The following is a 24374-nucleotide window of genomic DNA, read 5'->3' on the forward strand; positions in this document are numbered from 1 at the left end:
ATGGCCCTTGGTGCATGCTAACTTCACCTACTTTTAAACTTTTAGTAAAACTCATTCTTGATCCTAAGAATCATCATATCTCCCCTGACACACCATCACATACACAAACACCACACACACATAGACTATACATTTGCATATACACACTTACAGATATATACACAGAGAAAGAAACAGACATATACACATATACAACATATACAGATATACACAGATACACATACAACATACACACACATCATATGCAGATACAGACACATATACAAACACACAGAGAGATGCAGACATACATATACAACATATACATACAACATATACAGATATATACACACATATCATATATATGTGCACACATACCATATACACATATACACACATATATAGACATATACACACATCATATACAGATATACCACATAGCCATAAGCACATACACATAGTACAAATACACACACCCTCTCCGTTTTCTCTCTCAAAATCTACCAAACATTCAACTTCCTTGTAAGCTAATTTTCCAAATGTCTGTTTAAAGAAGAGTATTTTTTGTAAATGAAAACAAAACAAACTCACTTCTTTGGAGACAAACACAAGTGAATCAAACACGGACTCAGGAAGACAGACACTGTGTTTCATTTAGGTGGGTACGGGCACGTTGAGGGACAAGGCATGAAACAAAAGGCAGAAAGCAAATGACAGACCCTGTCATTTCAGCAAGAACCGCTTCATCAAACCATCCGAGTCACGGCCAGGTGGACACCACGATTATGAAGACTGTTTCTTCTACTTATTCTGTTCTCATTCTACTCTTGTCTGTCTAGTGAGCTCTAGGAAATGGAGAGAAAGCCTAACAAAGTATGTCTCTTTCTAAATGGCATGAAGCTGGCCTCTTTGTGGGTCCTGTTTTCTTCATCATTTTAATTAGGAAAGGTGAGAAAGTTTCCACTGTGCCCCCTTCCCCTGTGTCCTAGGGAAGGGTTTCATGAATTTTGACAGAGGCACCCTCCTTCCCTCCTAATCCCCAGATAATATCCCCCATTCCTCCCACATTAACTAACACACACAACTTTTTTTCCTCTCGCCCTCCCTCAGCCCACACTTCTCTCCAAAATGTATAACATAATTGTGAAGGCTAATTATCAAATAATGCTTAAGCCTCTGGGAGCGGGGCGGGGAGGTGGGGGCTAGAAATGTTTTAAAAGTTCTCAGGCTGTAAAATAAACATGATTAGCTGAAACAAAACTGCCTGCTGCAAAGTCTCAAAACCAAAGTGATCTTAACGTAAGTGCGCCCGCGCGCACGCGCACACACACACACACACACACACACACACAAATATGAGTATATATGGAACACATGCACATATGTGTATAATAACGTAGGCATATAAAAATCAAATATGTCATTTTTTAATAGGTCACAGGAATTCCCTGGCATTCTCTGGCAAACCCTGTAAAGAAAGAAACAAGTTGATGTTGAGTCTTGTTTTCATGAAAATGGGAGATCCACCAGGGATTCAACCCTAGAGAGAAGATCACTCAAGTGGCTCAGAAAAGGGGCGGGGGGCTGCCTCTAGAGAGTGAGAAGAGAGTAATGCCTTTCTCCTCCTGCTCCAACCATGGACAGACTGGGCACAGCAGATGGAGTCTTCATCATGGAATCAGACAGGCTCACAGTGGTGTGCCTCACACACGGATGTCGCATTTTACAAACTGCTGTATGGCAGGCTCTTCTACACACTGGGATAAACAGAGCCACAGACAAGAGGTGGAGAGCCTGCCCTCCACTGCCCCTGCCACTCCAGGCAGGGGCATTGGTTTGCTGCCTATGTCCTCAGAGAGGAAGAAGCAGCAGCCGTGGATGCACCTGGGTGTTGCAGCCAAGTCCTCAGCTGTGATGCGTGAAGACATTAAAAATAGCACTGTGGCTGGTCAGATTTTAACTGTCCTGGGACTGAGAGCTGTTACAGAGCAGAAGGGGCTAGCAGGAAGCGCATGGGGGAGATGCAGAGAAACATGCATAATCATGCCTAGCTTATTAGGCAAAGAAAAAGTGCTGTGAGGCAGAAATGATGGCTTCTAGTTCTTTCTTTGGTAGAAGCCAAGCTGAGGATGCTACTTTCTCATTGAGGCCTCTTCACAGAAATCAAAGGGCTGACATGAACCCTGATAAGGAAATCCAGGAAAGTCCACATTAAGATTCAACCCTCAGCTGAGTATTCCATGAGGACCAGTTGCCCATTCAATGCTGTAGAGAATGAGGTATCTGTGACCCTCAGGAACCTCCCTTCAAACTGGAGAATAAGCTTTAGTCGTCATCTTTACTTCATCCACTGAGCCCTCTGGTCTCTCTAGTGGGACTCGGGTATGAATGGAGAAAGCTAAGCAAGATGCAATCAGAACTGGGCAAAGATATGCAGGGGCTCTTCCTCTCCTCCAAACTACAGGGCTAGACCAAGATCAGCGATAGTTGAGACACCAGCCATTTCCTCACTGATACTCCTTCCTGGGATGTGACACTTCACCACTCTCAATGAGACAGTGACCACAAAAGGATCCCAGATTCTAGACAGCCATTGAACAGTAGCACATCTGCCCACATCAGTTTTTGATGTTCTTTGTCTTTGTGCTGGAAATTAAACCCATGCCAAGTGCATGTTAAGCCTGTAGTCTACCGCTACCACCAGTTTTTCTTTCCCTCATGAAAAGTGAGACTGGAAGAGTCTTCTTACTGTTAAGAAGTAAACAAAAATGCAAATCAGAAAAATCAAACAGATGTGTAAGATAAAACAGCTGTCTTCAAAGAAATTGCAACATCCAGGACACTGATGAGTACCAGCATGACCACCTCCCTAAAAATTAATACTTCCTCACTGTTATGGTTTTTTGTTTTGTTTTTGTTTCTGTAAAAGGAATGCATACATGAGATGAGCTAAATTGTGTCCCCCCAAGAATATCCAGGACAACCTGTCAACCATATCTGAGATGACAAGACTCAGTAGGTATGCTTCAATTAGGAGTATGAGGTTCTCTTGCACTGTCTAGGGAGGGGGTGGGTGTCATCAGGTGCATGCTTAGAAAAGAAAAGAGGTGTCGATTTGACTCCAGAGAAAATGTTTTGTGAAGGTGGAGGCAGGGGATGGAGTGATGTCATGTGAAACAGGAAGATAGAGCTTAAAGCAAAGCAACACAGGGGCTCACTAGCAGATGTGAAGGCTTGTAAGAGAAGTTCTCTCTTCAGAAGCTCAGAGGGAAACATGCTCAATTTGACCAGCCTCAGTAAGTCTACTCTGTGCCTTAGGTATGGTTTTGAGTATGTTTTCCCCAAGGGTTCATGGAAGCTTACACCCTGTTATAATGATCTTGAGATATGGTGGATCCTTAAAAAGTAGGGATTGAGAAGGTGATTACATTATGGGGCACTACCCACTGAGGAGATTAATGTAGTTCTCTTGAAGTGGAATTAGTTCTACTATACTAGCACACTGTTAGAATAAGGCTAAGTCCCATGCTTGGTCCTCTCTATGTAAAACCATTCTCCTTTCTGCTTCTGACACATTGTGATTTGGCCAGGGACTGGCATCATGTTGTTTTGATTTCTAGTCACCAGAACCATGAACCAAATAAACTTCTATATAAAGTACCCAGATACAGGTATTTTGTTATAAAAATGCAAATTGACTAAGACATTATTTTAAACTTCTGATCCACAGAACCAGAAGGAAATAAATTTGTATGGTGTGCAAATTCATCATAGTGCTGGCCTTTACTCACTTCTGTTATTGTGACAAAAAATATATTCTGGAAAAAGAAAAAAGAACAGATTTAATAGAGAAAAGTTTATTTGGCTTACAACTTCAGGTTATAACTTCATCATTGAGGGGAAGTTGAAGAAATGACTTGAAGCAACTAGCCACGTCCACGGTCAAAAGCAAAGACAGAATTAGTGCACACATGCCCAAGCTTAGCCCATCATCTCCATTTCTACAGACTGGGTCCCCAACCCATGGAATAGTGCCACCCACAATAGGGAGTTTTTCCTACCTCAACTCAGTCAAAGCAATCCCTCACAGACATGCCCATAGACCAAACTAATCTAGATAATTCCTCATTGAGACTCTTTTCCCAAGTGTTTCTTCAATGGGTCAAGCTGGCAATTGGAACTCACCATCACAGGTATTTGCTTTTCTACCAACAAGAAGTAAATAATTTCTATAAATAAGAGTCCGGGCAACAGCAGGAAGCAGCAGCTCTGCACTGTGGTTATGAATGATTTCACTTTGCACCACAAAGAGCACAGGGTGTTTTCAGGAAATTATTTTATCTCCTCACTGTTACAAATTATTCTATTAAGCCCCAAAACACTCTTCTCTCAGGCCACCTACTGTGTATTTGCTCATAGGAAGCTCTCCTTATAGCAGCTTACATTGCGTTCTACAACAAAACAAATAAGTAAAAGTCCTGAAGTTCATAAGCATATTAACTTCTGTCTTCCCAACAAACATTAGCAATTAGAAAATGCAAAGGAAGGGGTTTCTCACCTACTAAAAGTTGAAAGGCTGGAGAGTTGGCTCAGCAATTAAGAACATGAAGTGCTGGTCCAGAGGACCCAAGTTCAGTACCCAGCACCCACCTCAAGGAGCTCACAACTACCAGTAACTCCAGTTCTACAGCATCCAACATGCTCTTCTGGCCTCTCTGGACACACAAAATAAATAAATAAATAAACAAACATCAAATTTAAAAAAGAAAGCACTTGCATTCAATGCTAACAGATTTATGACTATGTAATTAGGAGAACATGTCTGCTCTGTTTGCCTGCAGTGGGTCAGTAAATACATACTCTCCATCACAGTGAGTCAGTAAATACATACTCTCCATCACAGTGAGTATAGCTCACCTTCCTCCATGCTCTCCCTAATGAAACAAAAGTAATACTTTAAAACACATTGCCCACCATCACTCCAAATTATAAATCAGTCACAACAGACACATATTTGCCAAGAACCCTGATAAGTTACATTTTAAATCAACTTAGAACTTATGTTAAAGAGAGTTAAATAGAAGATGCATAAAGATAATCCAAAAGGCAGCTCACAAGAGACCCTGCAGCATAAGGCAGAGAATAGACTGAACTTCAGGAGAATAGAGAAAAAAATCAAGACATACAACACAAAGTTTTCCTTGTACAAAACATTATTTGGACTATAATTGAAACACAACACCATGTACTGGTGCATTCAGACTCAGAATAACCAAAATCAAGATGTAATCTTGAAAAATGCATTTAAAAGGAAAATGATTTGGAAGGCTGAGCAATAGAACCCTATAACTTACAAAAGAAGTTAAATTCAATTTCCCTGAATGATTTTTGACAGTAAGGCTTGATGCCAGAAGAAGTTGGAGTCACATATGCAAGCTATTCAGAGAATGAAAATTATAAACCATTAGCAATATCCAAAGACCTCAAGAACATTGCTCCCATGAAACACTCTTCCTCAGAAAGACACTAAAAAGTTTCAGGCAAGAACTGCTTACAAATGTCAGGCACATGGACTGGGGAGGTGGCTCAGTGGGTACAGTGTGTGTCACACAAGCATGTCAACCTGAATTCGGATTCCCAGAACCCATGTAAAAGCTGGGTGCAGTAGTGCACACATCTACAAACCCAAAAGGTACCTACAGTTAAGTTGGAGACAGAGACCAGAAACTCCTGGGCCAACTGTCTCAAACAAGGTGGAGAATGAGGACTGATAGCTAAGACTGTCCTCTGACCTTCACATATAGGCCTTGGTATGTACACACCCAAATACCCCACACATGATAAATATATAGCTACTTAAAAATCAAAGGCTGAAAACTAGAAGAGTCTAACTGGAAAGTGATGTATATTTAAAGTGCAAGTACATTGCTGTTATAAAAATGTGATGATCAGCATATGCCAAAAAGTTCCACTGGCTTCTAGTAATAGTAATGTCTATGACAGCTCCAGCATTATTTCTCTGATGTTGTGTTTGTAGAGTAAATCAGTGCTAGTTATGGAGTATTCCATCATCTCCCTGTCACGAAGGACAGACAACATGTTCACAGAAAGAACAAATCTTCTGATGTAGACCAGAAGGTACCAAGGAACTCCCTGCAGACCTGATTCACAACTAGAGATATCAGTTTAAACCCATGATGTATTTACTATGCTAGATCTTTCCAAAAACCTATCTGAAAACAAAAGCCAGGCCAATGGTGGTGCACATCTCTTCCTCATATTTAGTCTTTTGGAAGAAAGAGCCTTTCTTCTTGAGTGAACCTAGGGTTTCTTGTGTAAATTTCTGGCTCTAGGTCTGAGGTGTCTGCAATGGGATTTGGAAAATTGGCATCAAGTTAGAAGAATCTCCTCCATCAAAAGGCCTCAGGAAAGACCTTAATGAGGTTTCCATTGGACAAAGACATGAGCTTTATAATAGACTAAAATATACCAAGAGTTTACATGCCATCACCAAACAATAAGCAGATACATTCTTAATAATTATCCATTTCTTGTTTTGAAACTAGGGAAATCAAAACTTATCCTATTAATCCTATATGAACTGTAGGGAATGGATGACATAGTAGATGAGGGAGTGTCTTTACAAAGTGTCACAATAATGTAGTTATGATGTCACTGCAGCTACAACTGCCTATATTGAACATACCCAAGATTGGGCCTATCAACCATTGCAGAGAGAGGGAGTTATGTGGCCCTGCTCTTCCTGGATGAACAAGTGGATACTGATGGATTCCTGGGAGAGGGGCAGTCATTGTTTTTTCTATTGTGTACCCATCATTGAGTTTACCAGAGTACATGGAAGAATGCTGCTTACTGGCTTGCTCCCTATTGTTTGTACCACTGTATTTGTACCTGCCCATGGGACCACCCACAGAGGGATAACCATTCCCACATCAATCAATCAAGAAAATGCCTCACGCACTTGTCTACAGAACAGTCTTTAGGAGGCTTTTCTCATTTTCTTCCCAGATGACCCCAGCTTGTCTTGAGCTGACATCAAAAGTAACCAGCCCAGCCAAAGAGATTGTTCAAGGGTAAAAGCACGTGCCTGAAAACCCAAGCTATCTCCCCGGGACGTACATGAGGAAAGGCTACAACCAGATACAAGCAAGTTGTCCTCTGAACTCTGCACACATAAAATAAACACATAGATGGAATTTTTAAGAAATAAAATGAAAAGAACAATGTAGAAGGGAAAGTTGTATACTTAAATAGACCTAAGAGCTTTACAAAGCATAAGAACATATACACCAGCAAAACCAGAGGGTGAGGTGATGCCCCCAGTAAGATGTGTCCACTATGAAAGACAGGACAATCGTTATTTTTGGAGAGGGAGACTTGTTACAGTTGGGATATGTAGAGAGTTACATTTTTAGGTAGCTGTTCATGTTTTAACTGGTGTGGTGGCTGTAATGTATTTACCATCTAACAATTCATCAAGCTGAACAGTGGTTTTGTCTTTCTATATGTCAAATTTCACAATGATGTGTGTTGAAAGCTTTAATTACTTGTTTTTCCCATCAAGTTACTGTTTGGATATGAATAAAACACAGTCCCCAGAAGCAAAGGCTAATTTTCCTTTCCTTTCTCTAAGAACTGGACTGTCATAACGGGTGTCTATCCATGGTTCCTTAATTAAATGCACAGCAGAACCCATTGAAGCCTCAGTGAATGGTCTATGACTTGGTCAAGAGATAACGTGAACATTTCATAGCCTATGCCATGCTGCATTTTCCTCCTAGATGCCTCTTGCTGGCAGAGAGACTCTTCAGGTCTGAAATCCCAGTAGGACAGTCTTCTGTTTATTATGTTCCTTGGTTTTATACTCTAGCCTCTTCTGCTTTTACTTTTTTATATAGACTGAAAATGTCATACATGGACACAGTGTATCTCGATCATGTCCACTTCCTACTCCCTCCCTGCAGCTCTCCTTGGCCTTTCCTCAACACAACTTCTTCCCAATTTCAGGTTCTCTCTCTTTTTTAAATAACCCATTAAATCCAATTAATTCTGCCTATGTGTGAGTGAGTAAGCTTACCAGTGGCCACACACACACAAAAGTGATTCCCCCAGAATTTATCAACAGCCAGTAGTTCCTCAGCTAGGAGTGGGGCATCAGGAGCCCCTCCCTTCTCCACGCTGGGTTAACTGACTTGACCTTGTTCAAATCATCCTTTCCACAGACTGGCACCGACCAGCCTTCCTAACTTTATCACTCCCTGCTTTCTCTAATACTCCCAACTCCAGCTATCTGCTCTGCTTTGGGACTTCAATTCACTATCTTATCTTTTCCTTATTTCCCTGATCATGGCTCCTCTTGTCAGTTTTCCCCTTTTGTTGGACTCAGATCAACTTTAGTTTTCCTTTAAGACACAGCTTTATTCCCATACTCTACAGTAAGACTTTATTAGTCAGCCCCATTGTCCCTTTATGTGTATTTCAAGAATGCCCAATACCACTATTGAACACTTGATGTATCCCATTAGTATTGTGAGAGAATTTTTTATTTGTGGGGTGTGCAAACTTACTTTGTATTAAGTCTGGAGCTATTACTGATGCTTTTCTAAATTTTTAAAGAAATCCTCTGTGGCACTTTATATATAAGTGGGTGGGTGGGTGGGTGGGTGGGTTGGTGGGTGGGTGGATGGGTAGGTAGGTGTGTATTGGTGAAATTATTAAGGCCACTCCACGTAGTTAAAAGGGAGGTTTATTTTGTGGGGTAACTTATAAGTGAAGGGATAGTTTACAAGGTCTGGGAAAGGTGTGGCACAGTTTGGCGGTGTTTTCTGGAGAACTCTGCTTGGTCTACCTCCAGGATCCAGGGTCCAGGAACCAAGAAAGCCTCCACATCCAGATCCCAGGTCTTCAGCGTCCTCTCTCAGCCCCACCTTGTAGGCGTGACCATTACCAAAGCCTCGACGGGGGTTAGAATTTCCAGGTCAAAGCTGGAATGGCTACTCACTACAAGTGTGTAGGTAGGTAGGTAGGTAGGTAGGTAGGTAGGTAGGTAGGTAGGTAGGTAGATGAGTGAGTAGGTGAATAAATGGATAGGTAGATGAGTGTGTAGATGAATGTATGGATAGATGGATGGGTGGGTGGGTGGGTGCGTGGGTGGGTGGGTGGATGGATGGATAGATAGGTGGATGGATAGATGGGCAGGTAGGTGGTGGGTAGATGATAGGAAGAATAAACTAAATGATACTATTTGAAAGCATCAGCAAGTACTGACAGACATGGCATGTTTATATTCAGGGAGAGTAGAATTCATTCTCCACTTTGACAATGGTAATGCCAATGCAAAACTGGTCAACTATTAACATTCACATGTTGGGCATTTGGATATTGAGATGCTAAAATGAAAATAGAGGGCACAGAGCATGAGGACACCTGTGAGAAACCTTTCACTCAAGCTTCATTCACACAAGGAAATTTAAGAAAGTCACACAGTAAAACTCTGAACTTTTATGTAGACATTTTGAGAATAAATATACTATGTACTCTATACATTTTACATAGGTCTGTGTACAAGATGATGGCAAGTTTGGTTCCAGACAGCAGGAGCAGTTGGATAAGAGAGAGACCTTTGGAATCTGAATCTAAGTATGTACAGGTACAAGAAAAATCTAAGACTCTCTCCCTGATTTATAGAGATGACATCTGGACAGGTAAAGTCCTTGATATATGTCACCTAATTCAGAGAACTCCCAAGGTAAAAGAAACAGCTCAGATCACCAGGCCAAGTGGGTGACACAGACAGGGCCTCTGGATCCCTCTCTTCAATAGCCACTGGTCCACATCCTTCTGAGGACTGACTACAGGAAGAAGTATGCATGGAACAGGCAGAATGCAAACAGTTTGAGCTCAACTGTCAGTGGAACAATGTTAGAGATGAAAAAGCCAAGTTCCACTGTGTGCAGGAGTCTCCCCTGCAGGAAAGCTGGGACAAAAGAGATGGACTGGGACATGATCAGTGTCCCCTACGTCATGGGGAATGTTTAAGTGGCCATCACATGTGGCCATGTGTTTACCAGTGTTGTCATCCCTTTTTTTACTGATGACACAAGCCAAGATTCAGAGAGATTAAGAGAGCTGACCAAAGGCAGAAGAGATGACTCAGCAGTTAAAAGCACTGGATGATCTTCAAGATGACCAAAGTTCAATTCCTGGCACCCACATAGCAGCTCATCACCACCCTCTCTGGTCTCCTTAAGCACCAGGTACACAAGTGGTACAAAAACATACATGGAAGGAAAAACACCCAACACATAAAAGTTTGTTAACTTTTAAAAAATCATTTTTGAAAAGAAATAATTGCCCAAGACCTCACAGCCAATCAGCATCAGTACTAGGATTTCATTCCATGTTTATTCTCTTACAAATGCCTGCACACTATACCATAAGAAGAGTTCATAGCACATGTCAGTAAAAGGTCAGTACATTATCATTCCCATTTCATGGATGAAGAAACTGAGTCCCCTAAAGATAAGCAACCTGCCAAAAGCCCATGGTCAACTTGTGACAGGCTCTTCAGTTGTAGCCCAGGTTGCCAAAATTTCCAGGTGAACATTTTCATCCCTCATAGCCATACAGAATCCTATACAGAAGGATGCGGAGTCTTTCGAGAGTCCTGTAACTAGGGACCACAAGGCTCCTGTACCTAAAGGGGCAAAGTTGGAGCCTTGAATCCAGAGAGAGCTTTAGCTGAGGCTGTGGATATAAAAGATCTCTTCCCTTTAGTAGAGAAAGCCACTGGATCTGGACATTCAAAATGTCTCTTGAGACTTTTCGGCTCCAGAGCCTAAGTCAGTGCTGGCCCTTTCAGGGAGGGTGGCTGATGTCTCAGGTGAGCTATTAGGAGCACTGGAAAAGAGGGAGGAGAGGGGGAAGGGAGAGGGAGAGCGCACGGAGAGACTGCTTGTGTGCAGAGGCATGTGTGCTGTGCTGTTTACTAGTTCATAGTAGTAAATGCCACTTTCTAAGTAAACACAATCTCATATGAAGATGATTTAAACATCCAGGTAAGATACATCCCTCTTCTGTATGTCCTTGGAGCGTGCACATTATTCACACACATACATACACATACATGTGCACATATGCATATATATGCACATGTGCATGTACATGCATATACATATGCACTCATATACAAACATGTCCATACACACATGTACCATGTGTGCACACATGCATACCCAGCCTTCTCATGAGGATTCTGGGATGCAACCCAACTATCCAGGCCTGCCTGAAGTTTCGTCCTCAACTTCCACAGATTGCCTAAACCCCAGCTGATTTGGTCATATTTCCTAGTTTAAATCACCAGTCTGATTTTATCAACAACTCTCTGCGGAGGTTTATTTCTTCAAACAGACTGTACTCCTCTTTGCTATAAAGTTAATTTTCTGTTCTTTGTTCGCTTCCCTAATCTGCAAATTACATCCTCCTGTTCCCTGATTGCTTACTATTGGAAAAACAGCCCCCTTTTTTTTGCTTCCAGTTTGAATATTCTGAGCCTTATCTTGATGACCCTAATCTCTCTCCCCTCACTGGCCTTGCAAGGAAGCAGTAAGTAACCAGCAGGGGTGTAGAGCATTTCAGGCACAGACACAGCTCTGGGGCCAGGGCCAGGCTTCTGTGAGGACCACATCCCCCCCCCCTCCTGTCCCCCCTCCTCCCTCGCCAACCCCCCTTTCCTGTGTCCCAGAGTGTGGGAAGAGGCTGGCTTTGCAGCAGGCAGGATTAGAAATTCTGGGATCTGCTCCATGCTCTCAGAAAGCCTTAGTGGGAAGACAGAATTGAAGCTTGCAGAAACATGGACAACTGCTTCAGAGGTGGGCTGGCTTCTGCTGACTCTGCAAGAGACATGATTGGACGCTTTTGTTGGGAAGGAGAGCTTAGGCCAGGCAGAGGAAAGGAGACCTGGGACTCAACATCTCTGGGAATGGGGAAGGAGAAAATCAGTCTTTATACTATCAGGATTCTTGAGATGAGAGATGACCCAGCTGTAAGAACAGCGAGAAAATTAAGTCGGCTTACCACCAAATAGGAAGGAGGGGAATGAAAAAAGCAAAGAAATTGTTTTTTTTTGTGCAAGGTTGTGATTGGTTGTTTTGTGAGGGGCTGTTGTTGTTTTCGTTATTGTTGTTTTAACTCATTTAAAGAATCCTAATCAAGGTACTTGCGTTACCGTGAGAGCAGCTTGCTCCCAAGATCAGACTCCAAGTTCTTAGAACTTCAAGACTGACACACTACTAATTATGGTGACAGCAACCGAGAGTCCCCACACAAACCCAACCCATTGTTTCCTGCCAGCATTTGTTCAGCGATGGCAAAGTTTGTGCTTGGGTTTGCCAAACACTGTTCAAATATGTTACATACATCTCTATATTTAATCTTAAAAAAAGAAAAGTGTTATTGATATGGATTCACAACACACCCCCATGGTTGGGCTTGATTTCACATGCCCAGTGGGACCTAGTCACTTCTACCTAAACATTTCTGGGTGTGACTAGGACCCCATGGCTTTGCGTGGTTACGTGAAGTGCGCAGCGCAACTATGTGATCTATGGGCATGCGTGGAATAGCCACATGGGCTTGTGTGCGCAGACGTGGCCCAGCCTTTATAAGCCAGCGCCATGATTCCCGGCCCCATCTTTAATCATGTGCCTTTCCACAGGCCTGAGCACCTCTGTCTCTTTCCCTTATCTTAATAAAACTCTTTTTTTTTTCTTTTTTTTTCTTTTTTTTTCCTTTCTTTTTTTAGAGCTGAGGATCGAACCCAGGGCCTTGAGCTTGCCAGGCAAGTGCTCTACCACTGAGCTAAATCCCCAACCCCAATAAAACTCTTGTTAGTGGATTCTGTTGTGTTTCCTGACATTTCTTTGCAGGGTAAGAGTGCTGCAAATAAACCAACAGTTATTATCTCAGCTAAACAAATGAGAGAACTGAGACCCAGAGATTGAGAAGGAGGCCTGGGTCCCAGGTAAGGAGGATTCAGATGAGATCTATTTGTGTCCTGAGCTCACACTCCAACATTTCTGAAATGAGTGTGTGACTCACATTGTCTCATCATTCAGCATGCCAACCTTGCCCTGGGTCTAATCATCGCTAAAACTTCCTGTGAGATGGTGCAGTCTACCCAGGATCTCCATGTCTGCCTTGTTTCTAGAACGCAATTTCCCCAGGTCCTTAGGCCATGCCAGGAACTCCTCATATAACAGGACAAATCATAAACATTTTAGATGCCACAGATTATATTTCTCAGTTCTATATTTTTATTTGGTTTCAGCTTTTTCAATCTTTTAAAAATATACAATGTGTTGGCTCTGTTCCTGCTTCTGGCCCCAAACCCTCAAAAGCATGCTTGAAATGCCTGTCTCTCCCTATCTAACCATCCAATCACCAAGCGCTCAGATGTATTTCTTAATACCCTTGGTTTTTTTGTTGTTGTTGTTTTTTGGGTTTTTTTCTTTTTTTGTAGTATCCTACTTGCCCACCCTAGCCTCTTTTCTCATAGTCTCCAGAACAGCCCACAGGCCACCATGAAATTCATTATCCCCACATGATACTTTGTACAAATCATTCCCTTATTCAAACATCTTCACAGCTAAGCTCCTCACTCTGCATTCAAGGACAGATCCCCAGAACACACACACACACACAGATCTGGTCCCAATTATCATATATAGCAGGCCAGCTAACACTGAGTGGGCATAAATACAAGCCATCACTCAGCTAGACATATGTATCGACTCATTTAAACCTCTCAGAATCATATCAGATCGGTGCAGGTGGAGTGCTGTTCACGTGTATGTGGGGTGTGGGAGTGTACCTGGAGACCAGAAGTCAACCTCACATGTTGCATATCAGGAGCCCTTCACCTTGGTTTCAGGGATAGGCTATCTCATTGGCCTGGGCTCATGGAGTAAGGTAGGCTGGCTAGGCAATGATGCCTGGGAATCTGCCTATCTCTACCTCCCTGCATTGAAATCACAGGTGTGCACTAAGCATCTTCAATATGCAGTTTTTTTTAAAGGGAGTTCTGGGGCTTGAACTCAGATCTTCATGCTTTGGCAGCAAACACTTTACTGATTGACTGTGTCTCCCCAGTCCACAAAGATGCAAAGTTTATAGATCACTTTCCAAAGGCTCAGAGAGGCAAACAGACATGTGCTAGTTTACATGACACGGCGGTAAAACTCAGAAGTGAACTGTTGCCACCAGACTCCAGTGACCTGTCGTTTCTCCTCCACCCTAGGATGCCTTTAACCATGTCTCACCTTCTACTCTACTCTGCACCCACCAGGAAGCAGCCTCAAACGGACCACATCCCCATGCTTGGCCTGCAAGAGGAATTGGCTCTTCTGGATTCAAAGCGCCATGAACAGAGCAGGAATAACCCTCTGTCAGCCAGCAGGCCTCAGCAGGAATCCTCTATACCAGGCTGCCAGCCAGCAAAAGCTAGCCCAGGGCAGCCCACAAGGCAGACCAATGTGATCTGCTCACTAGTGTGGCCCCAGTCACTGCACCATTTGCTTAAAAGCCACGCTGTGTTTCCTGGACAATGGCTCTATTCCAAGACCCATGTTCCGGTCTTTAAGACTCTAATGTAAACATTCGATGAACGGCTCTTTCCTGTTGCCTTCACCCACCCTACACTGGCTTTACATATTGTTTCTGCTTGCGTTTTTCCTTTCAAACTAAGCTCTGCTCTCTCCCTCCCTTGCTTCCAGAACCTTCTGCTTCAAAGTCTCCTTTCCCATCTCCTGCCTAACCTCTTCTGCAACACCCTTGTCATTGTGGTTCTGCTCCTAGGAGGAACCTGGACAGGTTTTCCCCAGCTCTCAACCATTTGCATTTTGTTTTCTTGTTTGCCCAACAGACACAACATCCTCTGCTGGCTCTATGTCTCAGCTTTCCATTTCCCACAGAGCTCCACCCCAGTTACCACTTATATCCTGCTCCCCATAGCCTTCTCATCCACCACCAATGTGTCACCCCATCTCTCCGCTACCCTTTCTCTCTGGATGCCAGGTCCTCCTTGTCAGATTCTCCATTTCCTGCCCCCTTTTACCCTTCATCCCTGTTCTTTGACCTCTCCCCCCATATACCTCTCTCTCCTCTCCCTTCCACTGGGTTTCCACAGCCCCCTTTTGATCTTTGTTTTCCTTCCTTCTGGCTGCTGATACCACAGGGGTAGTTGCACACTCCATTCCTGGTTGCACATGCAGACCAGAAGCCAGCCTGTCAGTCTAACATCAAAACTGCACCAAAAAAAAAAACAGGATCTTGGTGCCTATGTGTAGCTTGGCCCTGGATAGATCTCAGTTAGAAAGTTTCAGGGTAAAATCACTCAGAGTCCCAGGCATCCAGCTCAGAAGGCAAGGTGCAGAAAGGACTGTTCCTGTTTCTCAGGGACGTTGGTCAATGAAGGTCAAGACCAGTTGAGACTTGTCACTTATTATTTGCAGTTTCAGGGGAACCTGAATGCCACCACTTCAATCCCCCTTCTTTTCTCTCTCTTTCTCTGTGTCTGTGTCTCATGTGTGTGTGTGTGTATGTATGTGTGTGTCTGTGTGTGTGTGTCTGTGTCTGTGTCTGTGTCTGTGTGTCTGTGTCTCTGTGTGTGTGCCTGTGTGTGTCTCTGTGTGTGTGCATATGTGTGTGTGTCTGTGTGTCTGTGTCTCTGTGTGTGTGCATATGTGTGTGTGTCTGTGTGTGTCTGTGTCTCTGTGTGTGTGCATGTGTGTGTGCATGTGTGTGTGTGTGTGTGTGTGTGTGTGTGTGAGAGAGAGAGAGAGAGAGAGAGAGAGAGAGAGAGAATGAGACTATCTGTCTCTCTTGTTTGTGTATTCTCATTCTGTTTCACTTTTATCCAGAATAAAAGACCTTTCAACTTTTCAGATTTAACATAACACACTCCCACACTACAAAATAAAAAAGGGAGTAAGAAACGCCCTGGCATGAGGAGCTGGTGCTGCAGGCTGAGAGGATATGTATGCCTCCTGCCCATCAGCACTGTTTCTCAACTTCAGTTCTGGTTTCCCTGAGTCTCGAAGTCCAACAGGACTAGTGCCTTTCCTTAGAGGACAGCGCCATCTAGCAGATGAAATGTCACAGCCTTAGCTGAGGGCCTGGAAGAAACCCTCTGCAGATTCAGGCCTCTTCAGGCTCCCAACTTTTTCCCTCTAAGCCAGTCAAATCGTGACTGGTCTGAAACAGCAATGTAACCTTTTGGCCTTGTCTGGGACCTCAGTCCATTTCCTACTCTCTATTTTTCCTCAGCCTGATTCTAGGAATGGCCTTCATTCCTAGAAAAGGCAGCAAAGTCCCAGGTGAGCTGGCCAGGCTCTGCCTGAAGCTAAGAAGCACTGGGTGGCATTTTCCAAAGCAAAATAAAACAAATTCCTGAAGATGTTGTAATCTTTGCTCCTCATTCTGTCTTGTATTATTTCTTTTTCTGTCCTTCTGTGAAGATCTTATTCTCAATCACCTCCATAACACTACTGTCTCTACATACCTATTACACTATGTGGGTTAGATTTTTTTTTTCCCAAAAATTCCAATCAGTTGCCAGTGGCTGTCTAGATTCCTTATCAAAAGGTCTGTTGAGGAGTCTAAAGTCAAGTCCATATACCTTCAAAAGGAGAGCTGTGAATCGCAGCCAATATCTACAATGAGTGTGGGTATGTAAGATGGCAATGTAACTGTCCCATATATGCCCTCAAAGAATTAGGGCACAAGCAATACAAATATCTACTCTTAGAATATTATGTCCTTGGGCCTCACAACTGAAAGAGCCATGTTGTCAATTGGTCCTCTCTAGGCTTTCATTTTAGATGAAGCAAACCAAAGTCACAGGAGGCCATGCCTGACCTAAGATTATTCACTTCCTTTATGGTATCAAGACAAGACCAAGACAAAACCCCCAACTTGGTACCTCATTTCTAGTCTCCTCTAATACCTTCCTAATCATATCCCACAGAGAAAGAAGCTCTCCTATGGCCCATACAGATTACTTGTGTCTTCCACCACAGACAAAGTGAGAGGCAACCATGTGAAAAAGTACAGCTCAAAGATCAGGTCCTACCAACTCCATGGCTGCTCAGATCACTGGGCATTAAAAGATCTTGAGGCTACATCTAGGTCTTTCCAGAGGAAACACAACCATTAATTCATGGTATCCACCATCAATATTGGCACAGAATAGGAGATTCAAAAGACAATATTCTATATTTTCTTAGTCTATTCCAGCCCTAATACTTAGTGATGAGTGCCTTGAGCAGGAGTCGTGAGTTTCTTTCTTGAATTTAAACCATAAAGTTGAGTTTGGGGTCCTGCAGAAATAATCCTGTGAACCACAGACAGTTTTATACAACTATGGACTTCTCATCCCAGTTACATATGTGTTCACAGTTCAAGTTCCACCAGGGTTCTCAGTGACATGTACCTCTATTGGTGCCCCCAACCTCAGAGTAGCTGATAAAATTCTAAGTCCTGTCTGATCCCTGGTAATATCCATTCCTTTGACATAAGCAACAGGCAAGGGGTATTCATAGAAAAGTTGTTTCTTGGCCACTGCAGATAAGGGGACATGCCATACAGATTGCCTGGAAGAGGCTAATGATAAATGAAGAGGTACTTTTTACATGTTCTCCAAGATGTCAAACCTTGTGTATAACTGACCCATGGGGAAACTCACGATGGATACACTTAACAAGCTGAGAACACTTCCTGAACAGAGGCCAAGAACCTTGGTCAGGCTCTCCCAACTCAGCTTTCAAATATTCAGAGTTCCCTTGTTCTCATCTCTCTTGCTCAATAGCCCTGCCACAAGGGAACATCTGGGTGAATGAAATCATCACCCAAAGAATCCAACTCCAAAGAAATGGGATAAGGGAGAGGGAGAACTGGCCAGGAATTCCTGTGATTGAATCTAAGTTCAAATCACAGATCCACTTTTAACAGTGTGGCCTCAGACAAGGTATTTCTGTCCTCTCCACTTCGGTGTCCTAATGATGGAAGAAAGATCAGTAGTTTCTACCTCCCAGGACTGTTATAGAATTAAATGAGATTGCAGTAACTGGAGCTATTGTTAATACTGTTAAGTCAATTTTCAATGTACATTGACTCTGATTTGGTTGGATATAAAAGCACACATTGTATTGTTCATCACAGATTCACAGACAATTATAGTTCATTTATAATAAGATACTACCAAGTCAAGATACAAGTCAAGCATATGTCCAAAATTCAAAAAGGAAGAGGATGAATTTGGTCTGGTGACCTTTAGAAGTTCCCTTTGTAGAGTTGAAAACTTGAGGAAGACCTTGAAGGAGGAGTAAGATGTCATCACAAGTCTTTATCATGGTATCAGCACAAACCAAGGAAAAGCAAAGTCTTCCCTGCTAGATGAATGCTGACTATGGGCTACACCTGGAGCCAACAAACTCCCAGACTTGTTCTTGGGCAGACCTCCTGATTCCAGGAAGGGACAATCCCAGTCCTGATCCAACCCTCTTTCTTCAGCTATTAGATGACAGTGACAGCCACAGGGACTTTCTGTGAGGTTTGAAACTCCACATAAGAGCTGTGTGTAAAAAGCCTTGGAAAATTAAAAGCTCTATTCAAATAATAATACTAGAAACATCGAGTAATCACTGAGTTTCAGGTTTACAAACACCATGCTATCACAGCCGCCATTCTAACTGCCATGTCACAGATGAGGAAACCTACTCAGAGGAGGGAAAACTTGCTCACACAGACAACAATGGGTACACAGATGAACTGATAATGATGTGCAAGTCAAGGTCAGAGGTGTTCCTCATCTTCACACACACACATGCAAGAGCTACATTCTAACTAGCATTGACTCAGTTCTCAGAGAAGAAACTAGGGCCCCAAATAACAATGTTCCCAGAACAGACAGAGGGAGCAGGGACAGTGCCCTGCGAGTCCAGTTGACAACCCCCTGAAAGACAGAAAGCATACTTCTGACTTGTACTAGAAAGATGAGATCCATACCAGACTACCATTGTTTTGCCAAGAACAGCTCCATATGAAAAATGTCAAGTCTCATTAAAGCACACCCTAGACCCTGCAGGAAACTTCACCACTGTGCCTTGGGTTCCTCATCCCCTTGAATGAGCACTGTGAGAATGGGGCTAATGGAAGGCATCCCAGGGTCACTAACACCTTGAATGCACATGCCTGAAGGCCCAGATGTGAGAGACTGCGTGGGAGGCTGGCTGAGGCCCACAGAGCAGGTCTGGCAGGGAGAATGAGAGGAATGTTCTTGGAGGCAAGGAAAAACTAAGCTCTCACAGGATGTCAAAGGGATGCTCACAGAGTACGATATTGGGGGGGGCAAAGGTTCCCAGTACAAAAATAAGTATTGTCCCATGGTGCCTGCCACAGGGAAATCCCAGGTTGCAGTTTCTTCTGTATTTAAGGAAAGTAGGTGGCTAGCTGGAGTCTGTTCCCTCCATTTTTAGCCTCTATCCCATTTTTCGTTCTTCCTCTGTCTCTTACTCCTCTTCACCTATGTCTACATCTAGATGTAATTTATTAAGGACTACCACAGTCCTGGGGACAGTTCTTAGTGAGGTTCTAGAGAGGTTTCATCTTATTTAACCTGTGTAACCACCTTATGGGGCAGTTAAATTGTAAAGATCTTAACGTGGGGGGTAGGGGGCAGAAAAACTAAGATTAGCAAGATTTAAATAAATTCCCCAAATTGGCAAGTGTAATGCACAAACTCTTCCTCCAGCAGAAGTGTCCATCCTTTCAACATTGTAAAATGATAATTGAGTTCTATGAATTTGTTAAACCATATGCTAGCTATCCTGGAACATGAAACCTACAGACGGCAAGGTGGAAGTCTGTAGCTCATGGTCTTCCCATTGTATCATCTTCCTATGAACCCTTTCTGTAGAAAGTCAGGGATGGAGTGATGGCTCAGCCTCAAAAACCGTTTACTGCTTTTGTAGAGGATCGAGTTTGGATCCCAACGCCTACACTGAATAGCTCACAACTGCCTATAACAACAGTATCAAGGAATCCAATACTCTCTTTTGGCCCCCAGACACACACACACACACACACACACACACACACACACACACACACACAGAGAGAGAGAGAGAGAGAGAGAGAGAGAGAGAGAGAGAGAGAGAGAGCACAAGTGAGAGTGCATGCATACATCTATAAATAAAAAATGTAAAGAAACTTAAAAATAAATGAAAGATGTTGTGAAAGCACTTAATTGCTCTCAGACAGGGGTATGATAAAGGGTTCTGCACTTTAAGGTTTTGAGAAAAAATCAGCCCCACCCTGGAGAAGGGGAGAAAAGAGGATCCAAATCCTAAGCTGCTGAAAAAAAAATGTTTGAAGCCAGGTCTCTACTAATGCTGCTGCTGACAACTTCATCCCCAGAAGACAGATGAGCAAAGTGAGAGCAAGCCAAGAGAGCATGAGATCCCAGGCAAACCTGACAGGACTCAAGGACAAAGCCAAAGGCAGGACTACTGCAGCCACGCACTTCCTCAGCTGCACTGTGGGACAGTGTGAAGACAAGGCATGCAAAGCTAACCACATGCCAGCCTCTCCTTGCTAAGTGTCCTACAAGGACTGACTCCCTTTGGCTAAGTGAGTACCCAGGGTCTGGGAGGATCCCGAGGGCAATGGGAGAGCCTGCACTTCCTTTCATCAGGGATGTGAGGATTTCAAATAACTGAGTTGCAAAAGAAGATGACCTATTTGCACAAAGGAAGCTGTTCCCCAACGAGGGATATAATCCTTGTTTTTATTCATATCCTCTTATGGCTCTTTCTATGCCATTATGATCGGAGAAGTGAGCAATTGCAAAACTTGCTTTTAAAATCTGTAACAGAGACACCAGAGTAGCTTCTCTCCCCTAAGGCAGGACCATCAAGGCCAGCTGTATACACTGAGCAGCAATCCGCTCTGTATAGCACTATTCACACAATGATTTGAATGACTCTCCCATGAGTTATCCAATAGAGACCCTTGACCTGTGTCCTCCAGTTTAAGGGCTAAGACAAACACATCCTTCTGCAGACACCTTCTCCTGATAAGAATTGCTCCCTCTGTAACCTCCAGAGTACACTCCGAAGATAACACAACCCATGTGCCCTGTAGTTACTGTTTCATGTGAATGGCTTGCCTTTCCTACCAGACTATGGTTTGTAATCATTTAAAAGTGACGTGGGCCCTTTGAAATTTCAACCCAAGGTACAAACACTTCTGTTTCCTAAGCCAAAACTAGCACAGGCATATATGATTTGGCATTCAAGTTCTGGAAACTCTTGGCATGATCAATACTTGTTGAAGAAAGAAATGATTTGATGATTTGGTTCTGGAAGGTTCTTAAACTTGGATTAAATGTCAAATTCTTTCTCTGAAGATGTGGAGAATTTTCAAAGCAACGGACATCACAACCGGCATGGCATAGTGGTGAAAATGACAGTTGAGAAATGATTGTTCATCGCACACAGGCTTGGACGTCTCAACCATCCCAGGCCTACAGGGAGTGCAAACACCAGAGCCTGAACTGTGAGAAACGGAGAGCTCTGCTTGGGGATGATGGGGGTGGGGGGAGCGCTGGGCACAAAACCTGAAGCCATGGCTTCCTGGCCATTTTAACTATCAGGAATTTGTGCTTCCATCCCTGCTGCCCAAGGAGACGGAGAAATATAATTCCGTTTGTTGTTCGTGTGGGACATACATGCATGAATGTGAGTGTACATATAGGTACATGTCTGGGCGTGTGCCAGGAGGCCTAAGGAGTCCTTCTAGAATATTCTTCTCCTTATTCATTAACACAGAGTCTCTCAGCTGAACCCAGAGCCCTATTATTAAGAGTATCCCATTTCTGCCTTCCAAACATTGGAATTGCAGATGGGCCACCATGCCTACCCTGCACTTACATGGGTGCTGAGAAACCAAATTCTTGTCCTCACATTTGCATGGAAATCATTGATCCAATAAGCCATATTCTCGGGCCCGAGACAGAGAAATCTGTCTAGAGGAGTGAATGATAGCATTGCTATGATAGTAACCAATAACCACTTACATAATTTGAAAAGTAAAGAATCCTCCATATTTTCCTATGTGTGAGCTCTGGTCCTCAAAAGCTCCCCAGTGCAATAGAGACTGTTTTCATCCTACTGCTCAAGACTCTGAGACTTAGAGGTCTTAAGTAGCTTGCCCAAGTCATTCCTTGCCAAAGACTAGTGCTGGCACCCTAAAATTCTGTTTCTCTGGCATTCTTTCTGCTGACCTCAGACTGCCATCTAAGCAAATGCAGAGTCACACATTAAGTGTCTTCTATGTGCAGAAGTCAGCACACTCTGAGTTTAGCCTATATCTGGGACATGCTCCTGAGTCCATCTGCATCAAGCTAGAAAAGCTAAACTGCTCAGCAAATATCTCCTGCCATAAGCTTCTAGCTGACAAAAAAAAAAAAAAAAAAAAAAAAGCTAAATCTGGCTTGAGACTGCCAAGAGGACTTTCTCAGGTCAGGCACAGAAGCCCCAGATGGCCCTCCTCCTTCCAATGGTGGCCATAGAACTTTCTGGACCACACTTCTTTTCCAAGAGCAGGCAAGGTACATCAACATCCCTAAGCTCCATTCCTAAGCTATCCAATATGGAAGAAGGTGAGAACCTTGAACATCCATCCGCACAGAGAACACTTCGATGACTGGAAGATGACAGCGAGACTGGAAAACGATGTAAAAAGGACCTGTGCAAGGAGGGACCTCTGCCCTGCGGGAGACCAGTTACCTCAGCAGCATGCATTCTGCATGCTCTTTAAAAGCAAAAACAGCATGCCAGCATGGATGATTTGGACTCAATGTTTTCAGTCTCCATCAGAAGCAAAAGCAGTGGTTCCCACTGCCAATGTACAAATTTGATGTAAAGTATGAAAAATGATATACTGACTAGAAGAGCAAAAAGTCGGTGGGATGCCTGTCCCTAGAAGGCTTCAGAGTAAGAACTACCAAATTGCTTAAGGACAAATAATCTTGCTGGTAGAAAAAGCCTAAGCCAGCTGACCTCTACCCAGGCTTCCCTTCTCAATCTGAAATAAGCTTGCCACCTGGTATAGTGATAGTTTGTTATGTCTGCATAAACTTCAAAGCTTTCATAATCCTTCTATGAAGACAGGATTACCTCTGAGAATCCAGGAAAGTGGAGGAAAGTAACAATCTCACATTCCAGCATAAAGAAAGCCAAGATCTTACCACCAGTAAAAGACCAAGAAAGGATTTACACTGTGACCTTGGGGGTTTTACAGGACAATGTTTTTCCCACCCAGCCACAGAGAGCCATGAAACTTCCCATTAACTCTCCACAGCCTAATTCCCAAGGTCTGAATCTTTGCACCAGCCATCTGGGTTTCTGAGAAAGCCCCAGGGAAGCCCCATACACAGACACTCAGGCCACTACAGCCACAAGTGACAAATCACAGTGACACCCTTATCTAGCCGGAGCTGCCTGCAGATAAGGTAGAAGATAATATGTATCACAGCAACTTCCTTGGTTTGTGCTTGGACAACCATTCTCCCTGAGTCCCTTTAAGACCCCAGCCATAAACAGCTCCTCTTTTCCTGCCTTTTGTCTACTCTCTGTCCTCTACCATCCCCTCCATCATATTGGTTCTTCTCCTTCCATCATGCCAGGCCTCACCTCTCACCTCTCACTGTGAGAGCAAAAAAGCTATTTGGTGTGAAAATGGGGAAGAGGTTAAAAAAAAGTCCTTCGCACTACAAGTTCTCTTATTATCAAGGGGGAAATGGCACAAAATGAAGGACATTCTCTTATGCTTATCTGGACTCCAGTCCACAGTGACTTGGCAGGAAGGTCTTTCTTTGAAGCATGGGTATATCTAGCAATTCTCCCAGCAGGAATTGTGCTGAGCACATGCCTAGCCACACAGCCTGAGTCATCCTAACACCTGTTGCCTGGCACAGTGCACCCCTGATGGCTGTTGGAGGGGAAAGCCACCATTCCTCAAACTACAACTGGACTGTGGGAACACTGACCCCCATAAAGAACAACATGAGTTGACAATTTTTCTGCACACAGAGCAGGGCAGAGTTGACACTCTGATGTCATGGGTCTGTGTCAGCGAAACCCAAGATTCCTTGAGAGTGGAGAGGGGAGGACACTGGAAAGGAAAGAAGTTGCCCCCAAATCAGAGACCTGGAGTCCTGGAGACAAGTGCTAGTTCACAATGTTTTCAGGAATTTCCTGTTTTCCTGTCAACATGGCTCTCTAAGCTCTGTCAGCATGCTCCTACATCACACACAC

Source organism: Onychomys torridus, chromosome 8, assembly GCF_903995425.1.
Source record: "Onychomys torridus chromosome 8, mOncTor1.1, whole genome shotgun sequence".
NCBI lineage: Eukaryota > Metazoa > Chordata > Mammalia > Rodentia > Cricetidae > Onychomys > Onychomys torridus.